The following is a 25,266-nucleotide window of genomic DNA, read 5'->3' as shown; positions in this document are numbered from 1 at the left end:
ATTAATTCTGTATCTGTCACTATCTGTTACTGTCTGTGAGTGTGGGATGAATGTTGTATCTGTCAGTGTGTGTTACTGTGTGTGAGTGTGGGAATAATTCTGTAACTGTCGCTGTCTGTTACAGTGGCTCAGTGTGGGATTAATTCTGTATCTGTCAGTGTGTGGTACTGTGTGTGAGTGTGGGATTAATTCTGTATCTGTCACTGTCAGTTACTGTGTGTTAGTGTGGGATTAGTTCTCTATCTGTCAGTGTCTGTTACTGTGTTTTAGTGTGGGATTAATTCTGTATCTGTCACTGTCTGTTACTGTGTGTGAGTGTGGGATTAATTCTGTATCTGTCAGTGTCTGTTACTGTGTGTGAGTGTGGGATTAATTCTGTATCTGTCAGTGTCTGTTGCTGTCTGTGAGCGTGGGATTAATTCTGTATCTGTCAGTGTCTATTACTGTGTGTGAGTGTGGGATTAGCTCTGTATCTGTCAGTGTCTATTACTATGTGTAATTGTGGAATGAATTCTTTATCTGTCAGTGTCTGTTACTGTGTGTGAGTGTGGGATTAATTCTGTATCTGTCACTGTCTGTTACAGTGTGTGAGTGTGGGATTAACTCTCTATCTGTCAGTGTCTGTTACTGTGTTTGAGTGTGGGATTAATTCTGTATCTGTCACTGTCTGTTACTGTGTGTGAGTGTGGGATTAATTCTGTATCTGTCAGTGTCTGTTACTGTGTGTGAGTATGGGATTATTTCTCTATCTGTCACTGTCTGTTACTATGTGTGAGTGTGGGATTAATTCTGTATCTGTCAGTGTCTGTTGCTGTCTGTGAGCGTGGGATTAATTCTGTATCTGTCAGTGTATGTTACTGTGTGTGAGTGTGGTATTAATTCTGTATCTGTCAGTGTCTGTTCGTGTGTGTGAGTGTGGGATTAATTCAGTATCTGTCAGTGTCTGTTACTGTGTGTGAGTGCGAGATTAATTCTGTATCAGTCACTATCTGTTACTGTCTGTGAGTGTGGGATGAATTTTGTATCTGTCAGTGTGTGTTACTGTGTGTGAGTGTGGGAATAATTCTGTAACTGTCACTGTCTGTTACTGTGTGTGAGTGTGGGATTAATTCTGTATCTGCCACTGTCTGTTATTGTGTGTGAGTGTGGGACTAATTCTGTATCTGTCAGTGTCTGTTAGTGTGTGTGAGTGTGGGATTAATTGTGTACCTGTCAGTGTCTGTTACTGTGTGTGAGTGTGGGATTAATTCTGTATCTGTCACTGTCAGTTACTGTGTGTTAGTGTGGGATTAACTCTCTATCTGTCAGTGTCTGTTACTGTGTTTGAGTGTGGGATTAATTCTGTATCTGTCACTGTCTGTTACTGTGTGTGAGTGTGGGATTAATTCTATATCTGTCAGTGTCTGTTAATGTGTGTGAGTATGGGATTATTTCTCTATCTGTCACTGTCTGTTACTATGTGTGAGTGTGGGATTAATTCTGTACCTGTCAGTGTCTGTTGCTGTCTGTGAGCGTGGGATTAATTCTGTATCTGTCAGTGTATGTTACTGTGTGTGAGTGTGGTATTAATTCTGTATCTGTCAGTGTCTGTTCGTGTGTGTGAGTGTGGGATTAATTCAGTATCTGTCAGTGTCTGTTACTGTGTGTGAGTGCGAGATTAATTCTGTATCAGTCACTATCTGTTACTGTCTGTGAGTGTGGGATGAATTTTGTATCTGTCAGTGTGTGTTACTGTGTGTGAGTGTGGGAATAATTCTGTAACTGTCACTGTCTGTTACTGTGTGTGAGTGTGGGATTAATTCTGTATCTGCCACTGTCTGTTATTGTGTGTGAGTGTGGGACTAATTCTGTATCTGTCAGTGTCTGTTAGTGTGTGTGAGTGTGGGATTAATTGTGTACCTGTCAGTGTATGTTACTGTGTGTGAGAATGGGATTAATCCTGTATCTGTCAGTGTGTGTTACTGTGTGTGAGTGTGGGATTAATTCTGTATCTGTCACTGTCAGTTACTGTGTGTTAGTGTGGGATTAGTTCTCCATCTGTCAGTGTCTGTTACTGTGTTTGAGTGTGGGATTAATTCTGTATCTGTCACTGTCTGTTACTGTGTGTGAGTGTGGGATTAATTCTGTATCTGTCAGTGTCTGTTACTGTGTGTGAGTATGGGATTATTTCTCTATCTGTCACTGTCTGTTACTATGTGTGAGTGTGGGATTAATTCTGTATCTGTCAGTGTCTGTTGCTGTCTGTGAGCGTGGGATTAATTCTGTATCTGTCAGTGTCTGTTACTGTGTGTGAGTGTGGTATTAATTCTGTATCTGTCAGTGTCTGTTAGTGTGGATGAGTGTGGGATTAATTCAGTATCTGTCAGTGTCTGTTACTGTGTGTGAGTGCGAGATTAATTCTGTATCTGTCACTATCTGTTACTGTCTGTGAGTGTGGGATGAATTTTGTATCTGTCAGTGTGTGTTACTGTGTGTGAGTGTGGGAATAATTCTGTAACTGTCGCTGTCTGTTACAGTGGCTCAGTGTGGGATTAATTCTGTATCTGTCAGTGTGTGTTACTGTGTGTGAGTGTGGGATTAATTCTGTATCTGTCACTGTCAGTTACTGTGTGTTAGTGTGGGATTAGTTCTCTATCTGTCAGTGTCTGTTACTGTGTTTTAGTGTGGGATTAATTCTGTATCTGTCACTGTCTGTTACTGTGTGTGAGTGTGGGATTAATTCTGTATCTGTCAGTGTCTGTTACTGTGTGTGAGTGTGGGATTAATTCTGTATCTGTCAGTGTCTGTTGCTGTCTGTGAGCGTGGGATTAATTCTGTATCTGTCAGTGTCTATTACTGTGTGTGAGTGTGGGATTAGCTCTGTATCTGTCAGTGTCTATTACTATGTGTAATTGTGGAATGAATTCTTTATCTGTCAGTGTCTGTTACTGTGTGTGAGTGTGGGATTAATTCTGTATATGTCACTGTCTGTTACAGTGTGTGAGTGTGGGATTAATTCTGTATCTGTCAGTGTGTGTTACTGTGTGTGAGTGTGGGATTAATTCTGTATCTGTCACTGTCAGTTACTGTGTGTTAGTGTGGGATTAACTCTCTATCTGTCAGTGTCTGTTACTGTGTTTGAGTGTGGGATTAATTCTGTATCTGTCACTGTCTGTTACTGTGTGTGAGTGTGGGATTAATTCTGCATCTGTCAGTGTCTGTTACTGTGTGTGAGTATGGGATTATTTCTCTATCTGTCACTGTCTGTTACTATGTGTGAGTGTGGGATTAATTCTGTATCTGTCAGTGTCTGTTGCTGTCTGTGAGCGTGGGATTGATTCTGTATCTGTCAGTGTATGTTACTGTGTGTGAGTGTGGTATTAATTCTGTATCTGTCAGTGTCTGTTCGTGTGTGTGAGTGTGGGATTAATTCAGTATCTGTCAGTGTCTGTTACTGTGTGTGAGTGCGAGATTAATTCTGTATCAGTCACTATCTGTTACTGTCTGTGAGTGTGGGATGAATTTTGTATCTGTCAGTGTGTGTTACTGTGTGTGAGTGTGGGAATAATTCTGTAACTGTCACTGTCTGTTACTGTGTGTGAGTGTGGGATTAATTCTGTATCTGCCACTGTCTGTTATTGTGTGTGAGTGTGGGACTAATTCTGTATCTGTCAGTGTCTGTTAGTGTGTGTGAGTGTGGGATTAATTGTGTACCTGTCAGTGTCTGTTACTGTGTGTGAGTGTGGGATTAATTCTGTATCTGTCACTGTCAGTTACTGTGTGTTAGTGTGGGATTAACTCTCTATCTGTCAGTGTCTGTTACTGTGTTTGAGTGTGGGATTAATTCTGTATCTGTCACTGTCTGTTACTGTGTGTGAGTGTGGGATTAATTCTATATCTGTCAGTGTCTGTTAATGTGTGTGAGTATGGGATTATTTCTCTATCTGTCACTGTCTGTTACTATGTGTGAGTGTGGGATTAATTCTGTATCTGTCAGTGTCTGTTGCTGTCTGTGAGCGTGGGATTAATTCTGTATCTGTCAGTGTCTGTTACTGTGTGTGAGTGTGGTATTAATTCTGTATCTGTCAGTGTCTGTTCGTGTGTGTGAGTGTGGGATTAATTCAGTATCTGTATTCAGTATTTGGAGCGAAGTCCAAAGTACGGAAAGTCCTCATCAGAGAACTCCTCTTTGCTGACGATGCTGCTTTAACATCTCACACTGAAGAATGCCTGCAGAGTCTCATCGACAGGTTTGCGTCTGCCTGCAATGAATTTGGCCTAACCATCAGCCTCAAGAAAACGAACATCATGGGGCAGGATGTCAGAAATGCTCCATCCATCAATATTGGCGACCACGCTCTGGAAGTGGTTCAAGAGTTCACCTACCTAGGCTCAACTATCACCAGTAACCTGTCTCTAAATGCAGAAATCAACAAGCGCATGGGTAAGGCTTCCACTGCTATGTTCAGACTGGCCAAGAGAGTGTGGGAAAATGGCGCACTGACACGGAACACAAAAGTCCGAGTGTATCAGGCCTGTGTCCTCAGTACCTTGCTCTACGGCAGCGAGGCCTGGACAACGTATGCCAGCCAAGAGCGACGTCTCAATTCATTCCATCTTCGCTGCCTTCGGAGAATACTTGGCATCAGGTGGCAGGACTATATCTCCAACACAGAAGTCCTTGAAGCGGCCAACATCCCCAGCTTATACACCCTACTGAGTCAGCGGCGCTTGAGATGGCTTGGCCATGTGAGCCGCATGGAAGATGGCAGGATCCCCAAAGACACATTGTACAGCGAGCTCGCCACTGGTATCAGACCCACCGGCCGTCCATGTCTCCGTTATAAAGACGTCTGCAAACGCGACATGAAATCGTGTGACATTGATCACAAGTCGTGGGAGCCAGTTGCCAGCATTCGCCAGAGCTGGCGGGCAGCCATAAAGACAGGGCTAAATTGTGGCGAGTCGAAGAGACTTAGTAGTTGGCAGGAAAAAAGACAGAGGCGCAAGGGGAGAGCCAACTGTGCAACAGCCCCAACAAACAAATTTCTCTGCAGCACCTGTGGAAGAGCCTGTTACTCCAGAATTGGCCTTTATAGCCACTCCAGGCGCTGCTTCACAAACCACTGACCACCTCCAGGCGCGTATCCATTGTCTCTCGAGATAAGGAGGCCCAAAGAAGAAGTGTGGTATTAATTCTGTATCTGTCAGTGTCTGTTCGTGTGTGTGAGTGTGGGATTAATTCAGTATCTGTCAGTGTCTGTTACTGTGTGTGAGTGCGAGATTAATTCTGTATCAGTCACTATCTGTTACTGTCTGTGAGTGTGGGATGAATTTTGTATCTGTTAGTGTGTGTTACTGTGTGTGAGTGTGGGAATAATTCTGTAACTGTCACTGTCTGTTACTGTGTGTGAGTGTGGGATTAATTCTGTATCTGCCACTGTCTGTTATTGTGTGTGAGTGTGGGACTAATTCTGTATCTGTCAGTGTCTGTTAGTGTGTGTGAGTGTGGGATTAATTGTGTACCTGTCAGTGTCTGTTACTGTGTGTGAGAATGGGATTAATCCTGTATCTGTCAGTGTGTGTTACTGTGTGTGAGTGTGGGATTAATTCTGTATCTGTCACTGTCAGTTACTGTGTGTTAGTGTGGGATTAGTTCTCCATCTGTCAGTGTCTGTTACTGTGTTTGAGTGTGGGATTAATTCTGCATCTGTCACTGTCTGTTACTGTGTGTGAGTGTGGGATTAATTCTGTATCTGTCAGTGTCTGTTACTGTGTGTGAGTATGGGATTATTTCTCTATCTGTCACTGTCTGTTACTATGTGTGAGTGTGGGATTAATTCTGTATCTGTCAGTGTCTGTTGCTGTCTGTGAGCGTGGGATTAATTCTGTATCTGTCAGTGTCTGTTACTGTGTGTGAGTGTGGTATTAATTCTGTATCTGTCAGTGTCTGTTAGTGTGGATGAGTGTGGGATTAATTCAGTATCTGTCAGTGTCTGTTACTGTGTGTGAGTGCGAGATTAATTCTGTATCTGTCACTATCTGTTACTGTCTGTGAGTGTGGGATGAATTTTGTATCTGTCAGTGTGTGTTACTGTGTGTGAGTGTGGGAATAATTCTGTAACTGTCGCTGTCTGTTACAGTGGCTCAGTGTGGGATTAATTCTGTATCTGTCAGTGTGTGTTACTGTGTGTGAGTGTGGGATTAATTCTGTATCTGTCACTGTCAGTTACTGTGTGTTAGTGTGGGATTAGTTCTCTATCTGTCAGTGTCTGTTACTGTGTTTTAGTGTGGGATTAATTCTGTATCTGTCACTGTCTGTTACTGTGTGTGAGTGTGGGATTAATTCTGTATCTGTCAGTGTCTGTTACTGTGTGTGAGTGTGGGATTAATTCTGTATCTGTCAGTGTCTGTTGCTGTCTGTGAGCGTGGGATTAATTCTGTATCTGTCAGTGTTTATTACTGTGTGTGAGTGTGGGATTAGCTCTGTATCTGTCAGTGTCTATTACTATGTGTAATTGTGGAATGAATTCTTTATCTGTCAGTGTCTGTTACTGTGTGTGAGTGTGGGATTAATTCTGTATCTGTCACTGTCTGTTACAGTGTGTGAGTGTGGGATTAATTCTGTATCTGTCAGTGTGTGTTACTGTGTGTGAGTGTGGGATTAATTCTGTATCTGTCACTGTCAGTTACTGTGTGTTAGTGTGGGATTAACTCTCTATCTGTCAGTGTCTGTTACTGTGTTTGAGTGTGGGATTAATTCTGTATCTGTCACTGTCTGTTACTGTGAGTGTGGGATTAATTCTGTATCTGTCAGTGTCTGTTACTGTGTGTGAGTATGGGATTATTTCTCTATCTGTCATTGTCTGTTACTATGTGTGAGTGTGGGATTAATTCTGTATCTGTCAGTGTCTGTTGCTGTCTGTGAGTGTGGGATTAATTCTGTATCTGTCAGTGTATGTTACTGTGTGTGAGTGTGGTATTAATTCTGTATCTGTCAGTGTCTGTTCGTGTGTGTGAGTGTGGGATTAATTCAGTATCTGTCAGTGTCTGTTACTGTGTGTGAGTGCGAGATTAATTCTGTATCTGTCACTATCTGTTACTGTCTGTGAGTGTGGGATGAATTTTGTATCTGTCAGTGTGTGTTACTGTGTGTGAGTGTGGGAATAATTCTGTAACTGTCACTGTCTGTTACTGTGTGTGAGTGTGGGATTAATTCTGTATCTGTCACTGTCTGTTACTGTGTGTGAGTGTGGGATTAATTCTGTATCTGCCACTGTCTGTTATTGTGTGTGAGTGTGGGACTAATTCTGTATCTGTCAGTGTCTGTTAGTGTGTGTGAGTGTGGGATTAATTGTGTACCTGTCAGTGTCTGTTACTGTGTGTGAGAATGGGATTAATCCTGTATCTGTCTGTGTCTGTTACTGTGTGTGAGTGTGGGAATAATTCTGTATCTGTCACTGACTGTTACTGTTTGTGAGTGTGGGATTAATTCTGTTTCAGTCACTGTCTGTTACTGTCTGTGAGTGTGGGATCAATTCTGTATCTGTCAGTGTCTGTTACTGTGTGTGAGTGTGGGACTAATTCTGTATCTGTCACTGTCTGTTGCTGTGTGTGAGTGTGGGATTAATTCTGTATCTGTCAGCGTCTGTTACTATGTGTGAGTGTGGGATTAATTCTGTATCTGTCAGTGTCTGTTACTGTGTGTGAGTGTGGTATTATTTCTGTATCTGTCAGTGTCTGTTAGTGTGTGTGAGTGTGGGATTAATTGTGTATCTGTCAGTGTCTGTTACTGTGTGTGAGTGTGGGACGAATTCTGTCTCTGTCAGTGTGTGTAACTGTGTGTGAGTGTGGGATTAATTCTGTATCTGTCAGTGTCTGTTACTGTGTTTGAGTGTGGGATTTATTCTGTATCTGTCACTGTCTGTTACTGTGTGTGAGTGTGGGATTAATTCTGTATCTGTCAGTGTCTGTTACTGTGTGTGATTGTGGGATTAATTCTGTATCTGTCAGTGTCTGTTACTCTCTGTGAGTGTGGGATTAGTTCTCTATCTGTCAGTGTCTGTTACTGTGTGTGGAATTAGTTCTCTCGCTGTCATTCTCTAGTATCGTATGTGACTTTGGGTCTAAGTCTCTAGCTGTCATAATCTGTTACAGTGTGTAAGTGTGAAGTTAGTTCTGGATCATTCTCTCACTTTCTCTTTCTCTCTCTGTCTGTTGTGTGTGTGGAATTCATTCTCTATGCACTCTGCTCTGCTATAGTGTGTTAGTGACTAGTGTGTGTTTGTGAGTTTTTCAATCTGTCTCTCCCACACTATGGGAATCCGGATTCATTCTGTATCTGACTGTCTCTGCTATTGCATTTTTTTTTCGAGACACATCACTGAAACAGGCCCTTCGGTCCACTGAGTATGTGACGACCATCAACCACCCATTTATACTAATCCTACACTAATTCCATATTCCTACCACATCCCCACCTGTCCCTATATTTCCCTACCACCTACCTATACTGGGGGCAATTTATAATGGCCAATTTACCTATCAACCTGCAAGTCGTTTGGCATGTGGGAGGAAAGCGGAGCACCCGGAGGAACCCACGCTGACACAGGGAGAACTTGCAAACTCCACACAGGCAGTACCCAGAATTGAACCCAGTCGCTGGAGCTGTGAGGCTGCGGTGCTAACCACTGCGCCACTGTGCCACGGTTCTTTGTGTTAGAGAAATTGATTCTGGATCTCTCAGTCCCTGGTGCAGTTTGTAAGTGTGAGTTTCATTCTGCCTCTGACACTCTGATACAATATGAACGAGAGATTAATTCTGTATCACACACTGTCTGGTCCTGTGTGGTTACTTGTATTTCACCTGCATCTGTCAGTCTCTGGGATTCTATACATGTGTGGGATTAATACTGTTACTGTCAGTTTCTGTTACAGTATGTGAGCCTGGGATGTATTCTATTTTGTCAGTCTCTGCTACTGTGTGTGTTTAATTTAATCTGTATCTGTCTGTCTGTGGTAAAGTGTGTGTGTTTTAGATTTATTCTCAGTGTTCATTTCTCTATGAGAGTGTGGGATTATTTCTCTATCTGTCTCTGCTACTGTATGTGAAAGTGGGGTTCATTCTGTATCTCTCAGTCACTGGTACTGTTTATGTGTGTTACATTCTTTCTGACTATGTCAGTTTGTGCTAAAGTCGGAGTGAGTGATGAATGCTATGTGTGTCACTCTCTGTTTACTGCGTATAAGTTTGAGTTTATTTCTGTATTTGTCAGTGTCTTGTATTGTTTGTGATTGTTGGATTCATTCAGTATTTGTCAGTCTATGCAGTTTGATGTTGCTGGGCACTATCTTCTTTATCTGTAAGTCTCTGGTACTGCAACTGAATGTGTTTGTGTGTGTTTTTAGTGAGAGAGAGAGAGAGAAATACATTCTCTATCAGAATCTGTTATTGGGTACAATTGGGATTAATTCTGTATTTTTCAGTCTCTGGCACTGTATGTGAATCTATGGTCCATTTTGTCGATCTCAGTAGTGTGTGAGTGTGGCATTCAGTCTGTACCTATCAGTCTGTGGTATTGTTTGAGTGAGGGATCTGACATTCCATGCTGCTGTGTGTAAGCATGTGATTCATTCTGTATGTGTCTGTTTGTGGTACTGGATGAGAGTGTGAGATTTAGCCTGTATCTGTCAGTCTCTTGTATGTTTGTGCATCTGGTGTTCTTTTGTCATATGTATTTCATTTGCTTCTCACTTCTGGTCTCTCAAATAATATATTTAACATTAATACCTCAGTATGTATTTACTTCACATGTAATTTATATTATGACAACACAGGGTTTGATGCTGTAGATTGTATTTAACTAATATGAGAGTGTTATAACTACTATTGACTCAGTCTCCCTGTAAACACACCAGTTATACATAATTTTAACCTAACCTTTACAGCACTAATAACAGTGCATGAGTTTCTTGGACTGGCTTGTATGCTGGAGCTCAGCCGACAGTGATGGAATTGACACTGTATCTTTCAGTTTGAAATGGGATGTAATGTGTAGCTCTGGGTTAAAACAATTGATACTGCATCTTGCAGCTGTATAATGTGGATGAATGCTGAACTGCGATCAAAGTTGTCTCTCGGGGTTTCACTATTTTACAGCATCACTCAATCTGATACTGCACAGAATTTTGGACTTGCTTCTAAGCTGGGTGTGAGGTTAGACTATTGGGATGAATATTGTGCAAACTGATAGAGCAGGTTGAGTGGGTTGTTTATTTTTAAAATTTGAGTCCGAGGGCACCTTTTCTGGTATGAATTCTATACCTTTAAATCGGGTACAGTTTGTCAGATCTACCTAATAGTTCATTTGTCGCTCAGGCTGCACAGTCTATTTCCAAATTTGTTGACAGCACCAATCTTGGAGGTGAGGCAAACAGTGAGGATGATATGAACAACCTGCAACAGGACATAGATAGGCGAGTAGAATGGGCAGAAAGGTGGCAGATGGAATTTAATACTGACACGCGTGAGGTGATGCATATTCGCAGAAGGAATAGGGAGAGGCAATAGATACATAATGGCACAGTTCTAAAGAGTTTGCAGGAATAGAGGGTCCTGAGGATGCAAGGTCATCGCAGGTGGCAGGAGGAAAAGAGAGATTCGATAGTAAAACATATGGGATCTTGGGCTTTATAAACAGAGGCATTGAGTACAAAATCAGGGAAGTTATGCTGAACCTTTATAAAGCTCTGGTTAGACCCCAACTGGAGTATTGTGTCCAGTTCTGGTCACCATACCTCAGCATGGATGGGAGGGCCCTTGAGAGGCTGCAGAGGAGATTTTCCAGAATGGTTTCAGGGATGGAGGATTTTAGTTCCAAGGTTAGGTTAGCAAATCTGGGCTTGTTCTCCTCATAACAAAGGAGATTGAGGGGAGATTTAACTGAAGTGCGCAAGATTTTATCAGTCAAGCTGGAAAGGGAAAAACTGTTGCCATTAACAAATGATACAAGGACTAGTTTATACAGATTGAATATTTTTCACCAGAGATTCAGGGGGAATATGAGGAAACACTGTTTTACACAGGGGGTGGTAATGACCTGGAACTCACTGCCCACACGGGAGGTGGAAATGGAGACAATCACTGACTTCAGTAGGATGTTGGATGGTCACCTGAGAGAAATAGACTTGCAGGGCTAGGAGGATCGAGCCGGGGAATGGGACTGACTGTATTGCTTTGTGGAGAGTAAACATGGAGTCAATGGGCCGAATAGCCATCTCTGTGCTGTACATGACTCTATGACTATTTAAATCTGATAGTTGACCTGGGATTCATGTCTCTACCTGTCAGCAGTACTGAATTGGGTTGAACTGGATACAATGTCTGTCTCTCCTGCGCTGGTTACCTTGTTGGGATTGAAAATGTATGTCTGGATCTTGCGTTCAGTGTGAGACTGATTCCTTCTGGTGTCCCTGACAGTGGAACCGGTGAGCTGCCTGTGCCTTTACACTCTGGGAATGATCACATACTTACTGCGTGTTAGAAGGAGCTGGGCAGCACGCTTCCTTTGTCCTGGGAAACATCACATCTATTCCGGTTCCTGCACAAATGAGAAGTATTCCTTGTAAGACAAGAGCAGGTGAGGGTTAGAACTTTACAGTTTCATCATTATCATTTCCACAGTGGGAACTCGGTGATACAATGTGTCAGTGTTGGACAGCACGACAGTACAGCAGCACAGTTTTGTTCCCCCTTAACCTGACCACATCACAAGAACATAAGAACTAGGAGCAGGAGTAGGCCATTCAGCCCTTTGAGCCCTCTCCACCATTCACTGAGATCAAGACTGATTTTCCTGCATTATCCCTGTAACCCTCTCATTCCTCTAAACTTAAGTGAATACAGTCCCAGTCTTATTGATCTTTCCTCATTGGGCAATCCCGTCATCCCAGGTTTTAGCTTGCTGAACCTTCATTGCACTCCCTCTACGGCAAGTCTATCTTTTTATACTTAACGAGACCAAAACTGCACACAATACTGCAGGTGCAGTCTAAACAAAAATCTATGTAACTGCAGTAAGATATCTTAACTCCTATACTCAAATCTTATTTCAAAAAACGCCAACAAACCATGTACCGTAATTGCTTGTAATACCTGCATGTTAGATATCAGTTACTTATGAACAAGCACACTCAAATCCCTTTGTAATTCAACCCTTCCCAGCGTCTGACCATTTAAATAATATTCTGTATTTCTGCTTTTCCTCCCAAACCTCACATTTCTTCACATTGTATTCCATCTGCCAAGTGTTTTTGCTCACAGACACGCAGACACACTCAGACAGGCTGACACAGAAACACACACTCATATAGACAAATCCCGAGAATCCCCCTTCCGCTCCCTCTCTGCTCCGGGACCATTGTTTGCTCCATTCTGCCTCTAACAATTCAGCTCCACCTCACCTCCAGAACTTGCCCCGGTCTCAATGCTGACCTGAGCCACTGTGCACACACTCTCCCAGCGCCATGTGCTGCTGGAAGGAGGCTGCAATTTACTCTATTCCGCCGGGGAGCGGGTTCTCTCCATTCGCCACTGTTTCAAACCCTCTGCTGCTGCTACTGACTCTCTGAATGGCTGCGGGGGAGAGCAGCACGCATGCGAGTTTCCCTTCATTCGTCAACAGGGAGGGGGCGGAGCTAAATCACGCATGCGCACCTAACAGGTTAAACAACAAAGAGAATTTGAATTCATCCAGCTCCTCCAACGGAAGAAAACGTCCCCAGGCACTTCAAGGTGGTCACTATAACACAAAATATAACACTCAGACACATAAGGAGATATTAGGGACAGGTGACCAAGAGCTTGTAGGTTTTACGTAGGTTTGAAGAAGTGTGTTAAAGGTGGAGAGATTAAAATTGGGGGATGGCCAGGAGGTCAGAATTAGAGGAACGCAGATGTGGGGCTGGAGGAGGTTTCAGAGATAGTGAGGGGGTGAGTGGCCATGGAGGGATTTGAACAGGAGGAGAGGAATTGTCCGGGCAGGAGGAGGTTGCAGAGGTAGGAAGTGGGTGAGGAGCCATGGAGGGATTTGAACAGGTGGACAAGAATTGTCTCGGTGGAGGAGGTTACAGAGATAGCGATGGGTCATGGAGAGATTTGAACAGGAGGGTAAGAACTGTCCGGGCTGGAGGAGGTGACAGAGGTAGGGAGGGGGCGAGGGGACATGGAGGGATTTGAACAGGAGGATAAGAATTGTCCGGACTGGAGGAGGTTACAGAGATAGGGAGGAGGCGAGGGGACATGGAGGGATTTCAAAAGGAGATTAAGAATTGTCCGGGCTGGAGGAGGTTCCAGAGATAGGGAGGGGGCGTGGGGACATGGAGAGATTTGAAGAGGAGGATAAGAATTGTCCTGGCTGGAGGAGGTTACAGAGATAGGGAGGGGGTGAGGCGTCATGGAGGGATTTGAAGAGGAGGATAAGAATTGTCCGGGCTGGAGGAGGTTACAGAGATAGGGTGGGGGTGAGGAGACATGGAGGGATTTGAAGAGGAGGATAAGAATTGTCCGGGCTGGAGGAGGTTACAAAGATAGGGAGGGGGTGAGGGGTCAAGGAAGGATTTGAAAACAAAGATGAGAATTTTACAATCGAGGTGTTGCTTGACCGGGAGCCAGTGTAGGTCAGAGAGCACAGGGGGTGTGAGGTGAACAGGGGGTGAGGGATAAACTGGACTTGGTGTGAGCTGGGACATTGGCAGCAGAGTTTGGGATTACCTCAAATTTATGGAGAGTAGAATGCTGGCGAGCAGCCAGGAGTGTGTTGAATTGTCAAGTCTAGAGGCAACGAAGGCATGAATGAGGGTTTCTGTAACAGATGAGCTGAGACAGGGACAATGTCAGGTGATGTTATGGAGGTGGAAGTGGACAGTCTTAGTGATGTGTGGTTGGAAACTCATCTCGGGGTCAAATATGACACCAAGGTTGCACACAACAGACATTTGCTAGGGAGTGGAATGGAGTTGGTAGCTGGGGAATGGAGTTTGGAGCATGTATCAAAAACAATAGTTTCAGTCTTCACAATAAACCTCCGTGCAAGGGGACACATGGATCTGTTCTGAAACCAAAGAAACACTGGCATTTATGTAGTGCCATTCAAGACCTTAGGTTGTCCCAAAATACTTTGCAGACAATGAAGGACCCCTGAAGTGTCATCACTGTTGTAATGTAGGAAACACAGCAGCCAATTAGTACACAGCAAGATCCCACCGTTAGCAATGTGATAATGACCCAGATCCTCTGTTTTTAATGATGTTGATTGAGGGGCAAATATTAGGTGGACACCAGGGTAACTCCTCCTGCCCTTCATTCAAATATTGCCATGGGATCATTTTACATCCACCAGCGAGGGCATACGGGTCACTTGGTTGGATGTCTCATTGGAAAGACAGCACCGCCTACAGTGATGCACTCCCTCAGCACTGCACTGGAGTGTCAACATAGATTTTGGTGCTCAAGTCCTGGTGCAGAACTGGAACACACAATCTTCTGATTCATACAGTGTGCTACCCACTGAGCTTTGGTTGAAAAGCAACTGGTTAACAATGATGTGAAGGGGGGAGATATATTAATCATGTCTAATTACAGAGGTTAGATTTGGTAGCTAACCAGTTGGTACCATATGTGCTGCTTGGGCCAGGACGTTTTGATGGTAAATTCTATATCATACATTAATGAACTCCAGTACTGGATGGACAGATGAACAGAAACATCATATTATTGTCTGGGTCTGTACTGTGTGTGAGTGGGAGAGACAACATAAACTAAAGGTATCATTCTAAAAGGAGGTGTAGGAACGGAGGGGTATATGTGGACAATTCATTGAAAGTGTCAGGACAGATTGAGAAAGAGGTTAATAAGGCAGATGGATCCTGGGCTTCATGAATAGAGCAGAGGGTGCAAAAGCAGGCAAGTCATGGTGAACGTTTGAAAGACACCGGCTCTTCCTCACTTGGAATATTGTCTCCAATTCTGGTCACCACATTTTAGGTATAAAGTGAAGGCTTCAGAGAGAATGCAGAAAAGATTTACAAGAATGGTTCCAGGGATGAGGGACTTCAGTTAATGTGGAGAGACTGGATAAGCGGGGTTTCTTTGCCTTAGAGCAGAGTAAGTTTAAGAGGGAGAGTGACAAGAATTGTACCTGGGATGATGGACTTCATTTAATGTGGATTGATTGGAGAAGCTGGGTCTGTTCTCCTTCGAGAAGAGAAGACTGGGAGGAGAGTTAATAGAGGTGTTCAAAATCATGAGGGATCTGGACAGAGTAGATGGGGAGAAACAGATCCCATTGGGAGAAGTGTCAAGAACCAGAGGAGATCGATTTCAGGTGATTGGCAAAACTGCCAGAGGCGACATGAGGGAAAAGGGAAACGTTTCTTGTACAGTGAGTGGTTTGGTTCTGGAATACACTGCCTGAGAGTGTGGTGGAGGCAGATCCAATCGTGGTTTTCAAAGCGAAATTGGATAATTATCTGAAGAGAAAAAAATGCAGGGTTACAAAGAAAAGACAAGGGGAGTGGGATTAGCTAACTTGGTCTTGTCGAGAGCAGGCACGGGCTCGACGGGCTGAATGACCTTCTATATTGTAACCATGATTTAATACCACAATTTTGTTGTTACCAGCCCACCTATCAGGGGAAACCTTTTCTCCTTATCGAATGCATGCAAAACCTTCCTGAATTTCAACCCCTCCATTGAACCGCCCATTAAATGTTCGTTGTTTGAGCAGAGCAAACTGAGCTTCAGGAGCGCGGGCCTCAGAGTGTATAACATTTACTGAGCTGAGAAAATACAAATACTCCCGGGAATCCGCAGTATTTACCACCTGCTGTTCTGGCGTTTGTTCCCATATCCGCAAACATTAGGCTGTGTCTCTGCATATTACTAAGAGTTACCCGTTATACCAGAGATTGTTACAAACAACAACAGCCAAAAAGAAAAACTACACTAACATATTGTGTCAAGTGCCGAATTAAACCCAAATTTACAATATCAGAGGCAAATAGAGACAGAATACTTCCCATGCACACACAACACCACAAACGGAAATGTACTGAATGAATCCCACACTCATATACAGTAACTTCGTCAGACCAATGCAGAATGAATCCGAAAATCATATTGTATCGGGGACTGACAGATACATCATGCACCCTACAATAACATAGAATACCAGAGACTGACCAAATATCGAATGATTACATCACACACACAGTACCAGAGAGGGTTGAATGAATCCCACACTCACAATCTGTAGCAGAGACTTACAGATAGACAGTGTCTCCATCCATGATACATAGTATCAGGAAGTTTCAGATAGAGAATGAACAGCGAGCGACAGATACAGAATTAATCCCTCATACACACAGAGGACCAGAGAGTGACAGACACAGAGTGAATCCCACCCTCACACTGTACCAGACAGTGATAGAAACACAATTGATCCCACACTCACAGGAAGTATCTGGACCTGCCAGAAAGAAAGCGAATCTCACACTCACACAAAGTATCCGAGAATGACAGAGACTGAATTAATCCTGCACTCATACACAGTACCAGAATCTGACAGATGCAGAATTAATCCCACACTCACAAACTCTACTAAAGTGAGGTAGCTGCAGAATTAATTCCACACTGACACACAGTAAGAGAATCGGACAGCTACAGACTTAACTCCACTCTCATACACTGTACCAAAGCGAGACAGATGCAGAATTAATCCCACATTCACACACTGTACAAGGAAGTGACAGACAGAACTAATCCCATATGCACTCACAGTACCAGAGTGTGACAGGGGCAGAATGTCGGGACTCTACAGCCTTCTAGACTCAATAGTTAGTTCAATAACTCAGAGCATGACTGTCTTTTGTATTTTATTTTAACCATGGGCCTGCATTAAACGTTTTCTGTCTGATGTTTGCATTTGGACAGATCAGTTCATTATTCTGTCATTAACACTCTCTCCAGACTAATGTTTTGTCTTTTAATACAACTAATGACACTCCCTTTGCCTTTGTTCCATGACCTCTTTATCATTTATTCACTCCGGCCATCAGCCCTCTCACACACCTTCCCTTGTGTTCTTCTTCACCTCCACCCCGCCCACTTTTCACTTGTTCATCGCCTGTTACATTTTTAACTTTTAACAGTTCCGAGGAAAGGTCGCAAACCTGAAACATTAACTCTGTTGCTCTCTGCACAGATGTTCCCAGACCTGCTGAGTATTTCCAGCACCTTCTGTTTTTATCTGAGTCAGAATTAATGCGGCATTCACACATGGTCCCAGATAGTGACAGATAGAAAATTCATAGCACATTCACACACAAAACCAGATGCTGACAGATACAGAATTAATCATCTATTATAATCTGTGTATGGTGTATTTATCTCCTGTTCAAATACATCAGTCAGGAAGTTTGTACTGAACAGAATACCGGCAGAATACTGCCTGTGTGATGTGCTGCAAATGTTAAAGCATGGAATTCAACATTAAATAACAGGTGAGGGTTGCATTTCAAACTGTGTTTGTGCTGCTTGAACACAGCTCTTTATATAGCAGCACCGCTGCTGTCAGAGCCAAGGAGCATTTTGACTGCGGGCAGATATCGGGCGGGAGTGTTGAAAGCTCCTGTCATTGGCAGGAATCACTTTGACTGGCGGCCTGTCTTTGTATGGGATTGGGACAATGAGCCAGCGTGCGGTGCAGTGACGGACTGCTCGCCCAGCTGGAAGGTTGGGAATTTCCAGCGGCTGGGATTTCCGGCGGGTCCAGCGCTCTTTAAACCTCTCTCTCCTCCTTCACTTTGGCTGCAGTCACTGATTCTTCGCTGCCTCCGTCACTGAAACATGTCGGAAGCGAAAGCTCCGAGATTCAGCGATGCAGCAGTGGAGATTCTGGTGGATCAGGTGAGGTCCCACAAGGAAGTCTTCTTACCCTCGGACGGGAGGAAGACGCCCAAACAGACATTATGCCAGGCCTGGGACGAGGTGGCCCTCAATGTGAATGCCAGGACTGATATCATCCGGACTGGGGGGCAGTGCTGCAAGAAGTTCAACGACATCACCCGCACTGCAAGGGTAAGACTCCAGGTGTGTGCTCAGGGAGTGCGACACTGTCAGAAGTGCATCCTTAACGTGTGATATGGAAGATCTCACTGCTAGATTTGAACATGAGCAGAGAAATAGTTTCTCCTTACTAACTGTATAAAAACCTACCCAATTTGAAAACCTCTATTAAACCTTCCATTATATTCCCCTGCTCTAAGGAGAACAATTCCAGCTTCTCCAGTCTCTCCACATTAACTGAAGACCCTCATTCCTGCTATCATTCTGGTACATTGCTCTGCGGCTCTGTTGGTAACACTGTGTCCTCTCAGTCACAGCTTTGTGAGTTCAGGTTCCACTCCAGGACCTGAGTACAACAAACTAACTTGACACACCAATGAGCAAGTTCTGTCTAAGGCCATGAGAAGCAGGGATAGACCATATGGCCCCTCAATTCTGCTCCAACCTTCAATACAATCACAGCTGATCTTCTACCTCAGCTCCATTTTTCCACCTGCTCCCCATATTCCACGATTCCCTGAGAGTTTACAAAAGTATCAATCACAGTGTTATAAATACCCAAAGATGAAGCGTCTGCAACCTTCTGAGATGAAGAATTCTAATGTTTCACACCTTCTGAGTGAATACATTTCTCCTCCTTTCAGTCCTACATGATTGGCCCCTAATGCTGAGGCTGTGTCCTTGTGTCTGGATTCCCCAGCTAGAGGATAACCCCTCTCAGTGTCTACCTTATCAACCCCCTTCACAGTTATATATGTTTCAATGAGATCATAGAGTTATACAGCACAGAAACAGGCTATTCGACCCATCATGTCTGTGCCAGCCATCAAGCACCGATCTATTCTCATCCCATTTTCCAGCACTTGGCCCATGGCCTTGATGCTATGGTGTTTCAAGTGCTCATCTAAATACTTCTTAAATTCTGTGAGGGTTCCTGCCTCTACCACCCCTTGAGTCAGTAATTTCCAGATTCCAACCACCCTCTGGTTGAATTTTTCTTTCCTCAAATCCCGTCTGCACCTCCTGCCCCTAACCTGAAATCTATGCTCACTGGTTATTGACCCCTCCGCTTTTGTGGAACCTTCAAAGATATCACCCCTCCTTACTGCAGTAATTGACTTCCTGATCAACAATGTAATGCCACCTCCTCTTTCACACCCTCCCCTGTCACGCCTGAAGATTCTATATCCTGGAATATTGAGCTGCCTTTCCTGCCCTTCCCTCAACCGTGTCACTGTGATCGCAATAATATCATATTCCCATCTGCTAATCAACGCACTCTGCTCATCTGCCTTACTAGTAAGACTCCTTGCTTTAAAAAAGATGCAATCCAGCCTTGAATTATTCGCTTGTGCCATACCAGGCCTATATTTGCTCTGCCTTCCAGACTGACTCAATTGCTCTTCTATATTTGCCTTGTATTACCATTACGTTAGCTCCACTCTGTATCCCATCCCCTGCCAAATTTATTTAGCCACCGCCGCCTGCACCCCCCCCCCCCACTTCCCCACCGCAACAGCACTAACAAACCTCCCAGCAAGGTTCTTGATCCCTTTCCAGTTCAGGTGCAACCTGTCCAACCTGTACAGGTCCCACCTTCGCCAGAAACAGACCCAGAGATCCAGCAAACTAAAGCCCTCCCACTTGCATCATCTCTTCAGCCACGCATTCATCTGCTCTGTCCTTCTATTCCTATACTCAGTAGCACATGGCGCCGGGGGTAATCCAGAGATTACAACCTATGAGGTCCTGCTTTTTAATCTGCTACCGAGCTCCCTAAATTCTTGTTACAGGACCTCATCCCTCTTTCTACCTATGCCATTGGTACGAATGTGAAGTACCACCTCACATTCTTCTAAACTGCCTCGAGTATGAGCACAAAATGCTCAGCATCTCACCATAGGACCACTCTCTCATCCGAGCTACCAACCCAGAACTACCCCCAGGGAAGTACTTCGTTCCATAGGTGCAGAGACCAAACTGCACACAGTACTCCAGCTGCGGTCTCACCAGGTCCCCATACAATGGTAAGACAGTCAGAGGTACCACGTTTCCGATGCAATGACAAAGAGAGATCCCGATAGCCCTCTCAGGTAGATGTAAAAGATTCCATTGCCTCAATGTGGAGGAAGAACAGAGGGACAATTCTCCCCAATATTAATCCCTCAATCAACATCACAAAAGCAGATGATCAGGTCAGAATCACATTGCTGTCGTTGGGATCTTGCTGTGCACAAACTGACTGCCGCCTTTCCTCCATTCCAACGGCGAATACACTTCAAAGTACTTCATTGGCGAAAAGCATTTTACAACGTCATCTGGTCTTCAAAGTTGCTATATAAATGCAGGCCCTTATCTTTGCTCGTATCTGACATAGTAGTGTAGGTCACCTTTGGGTCAGAGATGGTGGTTTACAGTCCTATTCCACAGACTTGAGAGCACAATCTAGGTTGCCTTTTAGGTGAGATGTCAGAGCATGGTCCTGTCCTCTCAGTTGGTGTAAACAATCTCCTTGCACTATTTTGAAGAAGAACAAGAGAGTTCACCTGGGTTCCCTTGGCCAACATTCATCCCTCAACAAACTGCACTGAAACACATGATCTGGTCATTGATCTCAAAGTGGGACCATGCTGTTGGCAAATTGGCTGCTGCGTTTTCTATATTACAGCAGTGACGAGATTTCCAAAGTCCTCCATTGGCTCCAGAGTGTTCGGGACATCTTGAGTCCTGAATGGTGCAATACTAATGCACGTTTTCTTCCTTTATCTGGAGTTGCCCCATCACCTGTTCAGCTTGCAGCCTCAGACTCTCCCACTCTCGCCACAGGACAAACTGGCACACAAGCCCAGGAAGAGGACCTGTATTCAGGAACTCACCCAGATGGAGCAAGAAGCTCTGGACATCATATGTCTCAGCAGCTGGAGAAGAATGCAGAATGACAGTGTTGGAGGCTGATTGACACAGGGTGAAGATCTAATTCTCTTCTCCTCTCTCTTCCATTAACCAATCACGTGGGCGTTGTGGCGCCTCTGCACACACATTGTGCTGTCCCCTCATCTTGCTGCTGTCTAACCTTCCCATCACACACTGAAACATGCCCCTCTCCCCTCTGTTGCAGGTCTGAGCCATTACTTGGGTCCTGCAGAAAACGCTTTGTTACCAGTTCCAAGATTTTAGCACACCAACACGGGATTCGCTGGCGGAAGAGATGTCCATTTGTCAGGATGCATGGAGAGTGAATCATTCAGGAATGGTGAGCAGAAGCTGTCTATGGTGGAACGGAGAGTGCAAGAGATGGATGGCCGAAGGGCAAGCTCAGCTTCCAGCACTGACGAAGAGCACACGGATGGAGTGTTAACCAGCCCAGCCTTTAAAAGGAGGATCTTTCATGTGCATCTTCAACTGCTGGAGGCACTGGACAACCTGTCCAGGAACTGTCTCACGCTGTCTGAGAGGATGGAGGAGTCTGTATCCATACTGGGTGATGCTCTGCCACAAGATCTCACCGCCTTGCAGTCCACCAAGGAGCCTGTTGTCAGCTCCACGGACGCCGCAGTGATGCCCCCTGCCCAGGAGCCGATGGCCCGCGCCCTGGCATCGTTGATCGAGGCTAAATGTGGTGCCATTCTGGCTCTGACCTGTACTGTCTCCTCCGGATTCGAAAGGCTGGTGGTATATATTGACCGTGGCTTCGGTCGTGTCACAGCTCTGCCGTATTCAGCTCTCGCACCGATCAATGCTGAGTCCTGGCCACATGGGACTAGCACCGTGCATGTGGTGCAATGTGCCCTCTCTCGGGGCGTCATTGTATCCGTGCCCACGTCCATTTCTCAACCCAATGCGCCCACACGGCCAGGATGCGGGCTAGACCAGACTGCACTGGCTACAGCAGTGATACTGCAGACTGTGAGCAAGATCCCTCAGAAACGGGTTCTGAGGGACCACAGACTATGAGTATCTATCAAAACCTGACTGATGACAGTACACTGCACAATCCTCATACTGAAACCATGGAAGCTCCTTTGGGAAGCAGTAGAGTAGCAAAGAGGGTTGATACATTATTCATAATGTTGGCACACAGTTTTTGTAAACGTGATTTAAATATTAAATCTTTGAAATTCAGACTTTGTATTCCTGGAAGGATGTATTGTCATCAGTGAAGAACGACTTGCATTTCTATACCGCCCTTCACGACCTCAGTGCGTCACCTCACGCTCAAAAGCCAATGAAGTAATATGGGAAGTGTAGTCGCTGTTGTGATGTAGGAAAATCGGAAGCCAGTTTCTGCACAGCGAGATTCCACAAAAAGCGATATTCCAAAACCCAGATAATTTGTTGTAGTAATGTTGGTTGAATGATAAATATTAGGCCTCAGGATACCGGGATGACCACCCCCCCCCCCGCCCCACCCCCCGCCGCCACTACTGCTCTTTTTCAGACTAATGCCATGGGATCTGTTACATCTACTTGAGAGGGCAGACTGCATCTTATTTTAATGTCTGATCTGGTAGACGGTACTTCTGACAGAGCAGCACTCCCTCAGTCGTGGCACTGGAGTGTGCGCCGAAATTTCTGACTGAAATTGAATTCACCGCCGTCCAACTGAGTGTTTGTAACTGAAACTGCCTTACAATCTAGAACTATTCAACGAGATAGAACCCTTCTCTCAGTTTCTCTCAGTATCTTCTGATGTAAAGAAACTTTTACCGACTGTGATCCTGAAGGGAAATTTCTCAAACCAATCCTTGTGAGAGGTGGGAGGGAAGAGGTTTCTCTGTGTGTTTGCTGGGATCGTGTTGGAGTTAATCTCTGAGGCAACATTCGCAGATAAAAATAGTCGTTTGGTTGTTCAGAGCTTGAGTATTGCTGAAAATAGAGACATTTTGTCGAAGCTTTTCGTCTTGCACTCATCAGGACAAGTCGCAAGAATACCAATTTAAGGAGAAGGACAAATTATACTGTATGAGAAGAGAGTGCTGATTAGTTGGCAGGTGAACTCTGATTGGTGGATGCGTTGTCATGGAGAATGCACCAGTTTATGGTGACTGACAGTTAACTACCAAGCTTTGCTTGAAATTTTCATCATGACTCAAGTATCAGCTTAATTTAGTCAGAATGATACACACGTTCACTGAGAGTATTAACCAACTGCCTTCAGCTGCCAGACTGCAGACAGCTCAACAGGCAAGAGAGAGTTAATCGAGAACGTTGATATTTCTCACTCTCTGACACTTTTCCAAAGTGTGGGATTAATAATGTCCCTGTATCTGGTACAATATCTGTGAGGGACAAGACGACATCTCTTGTCTCTTCAAAGTGCAGTATCAGTTAGAAGGTGATTCTGCTGAATCTGGGACTGCTGTTGTCCTCACTCCTGCCTTTCTCTCTGCTGATGGAAAGCTGATGGGAGATCGGAGGTGCAGTGTCTCACCTGGGATGTTTCCCTGGACTGTATGTATCGGTGGGCAGTTACTGTGTCTGAGAGCACACCTTCAGTAATAGTGTGAGAAAGATATTGTTCCCTCCTGTCATGTGCGGGTGAGTTTATACATCCTAATTTTGCCTGGACATCAGGAGAGAACCTGACTGTGCACTGTCTGGCAGAGCGCGAATTATTCAGTACATAATTCGTCGCTGAAACATGTAAGTGTTGCTGCTTAAAGAGCCTTAGGTGTGCTTGTACAGGAATACAGAAATTTAGCATGCAGGCACAGCCACCAATTAGAAAGGCAAAATAGCATGTCAGACTTTATTGCAAGGGGGTTGAAGTAAAGGAATAAAGAAGTCTTGCTACAATTGTACAGGATATTGGTGAGACCACATCTGGAGTACTGTGTGCAGTTTTCATCTCAACATTTAAGAAAGGGTATACTTGTATTGGAGGCGGTACAGCGAAGGTTCAGTAAACCTTAGGATGAGGGGGTTTCCCTAAAAAGGGAGGCTGAGTGTATTGAGCCTATATTGTCTGGAGTTTAGAGAATTAGAGGCAACCTCATTGAATCATGCTAGATTCTGAAGGAGTTGGATAGGGTAGACACTAAGAGATTGTTTCCGCTGGTCGAGGAATGTAACACAGGGCCATACAGTCTCAGGAGATGGACGCGATCATTTAGGAGTTAGATGAGGGGAAATTACTTCATTCAAAGTGTTGTGAACCTTTGGAATTCTCCACCCCATAGTGTGTGGATTCTCCATAATTGAATACATTTAAGGCTGGGATGGACGGATTATTGGTCTCTCATAGAATCAAGAAATATGGTGAGCAGGAGGAAAGTGGGGAAGGAAACAACATTCAAGACGAAGTGGACAAAGAAAGAGCTGGAAACACTCAGCAGGTCTGGCAGCATCTCTGGAGAGATTACCCGAGTTAACGTTTCAGGTCAATGTGTGTGTGTGTGTGTGTGTGTGTGTGTGTGTGTGTGTGTGTGTGTGTGTGTGTGTGTGTGTGTGTGTGTGTGTGTGTGTGTGTGTGTGTGTGTGTGTGTGTGTGTGTGTGTGTGTGTGTGTGTGTGTGTTTGGAGGTGGGGAATAGAAGAAGGAGCTAAGTTTGCAGAGAGAGAGAGTCGCTTTGTTTGAGTCAGACTGAAAGCCTGAGGAGGAACTGAGAACTGAGTGCCCATTCCCCCTGTTGAAGGGCAGACGTTTGTGTAGTAACGTCACTGAGCTGGTAATCCAGAAGTCCAGGATAATGTTTTGGGGACATGATTTCAAATCCCACCACGGCAGCTGGTGGAATTTAAATTCAATAAATTAAAAGAAAAAAAATCTGGAACTGAAAAATCGATCACCTCATTTTAGAAAGGGTGTAATTGCACCAGAGAGGGTTCAGAGGAGATTTATGAGGCTGTTGCCAGGACTGGAAAAATGCAGCTATGAGGAAAGATTGGATAGGCGGTGGTTGTTCTCCTTGGAACAGAGGAGGTTGAGGGGAGATCTGATTGAGATGTACAAAATTTTGAGGGGCCTGAATAGAGTGGAGCTGAAAGGCCTATTTATCATGCCAGAGAGGTCAATGACTAGAAGGGCATAGATTTAAAGTGATTCTTAGAAAGATTCGAGGAGAGATGAGGAAATGTTTTTCACCCTGTGAGTGGTGGGGCTCTGGAACTCACTGTCTGTTAGGGTTGTGAAGGAAGGAACGCTCAACTCATTGAAAAGGTGTC

This window comes from Heterodontus francisci, chromosome 21 (genome assembly GCF_036365525.1).
Source record: "Heterodontus francisci isolate sHetFra1 chromosome 21, sHetFra1.hap1, whole genome shotgun sequence".
In the NCBI taxonomy this organism is placed as follows: Eukaryota; Metazoa; Chordata; class Chondrichthyes; order Heterodontiformes; family Heterodontidae; genus Heterodontus; species Heterodontus francisci.
The sequence above is the reverse complement of the archived record's forward strand: the minus strand, read 5'-3'. Positions refer to the sequence as shown.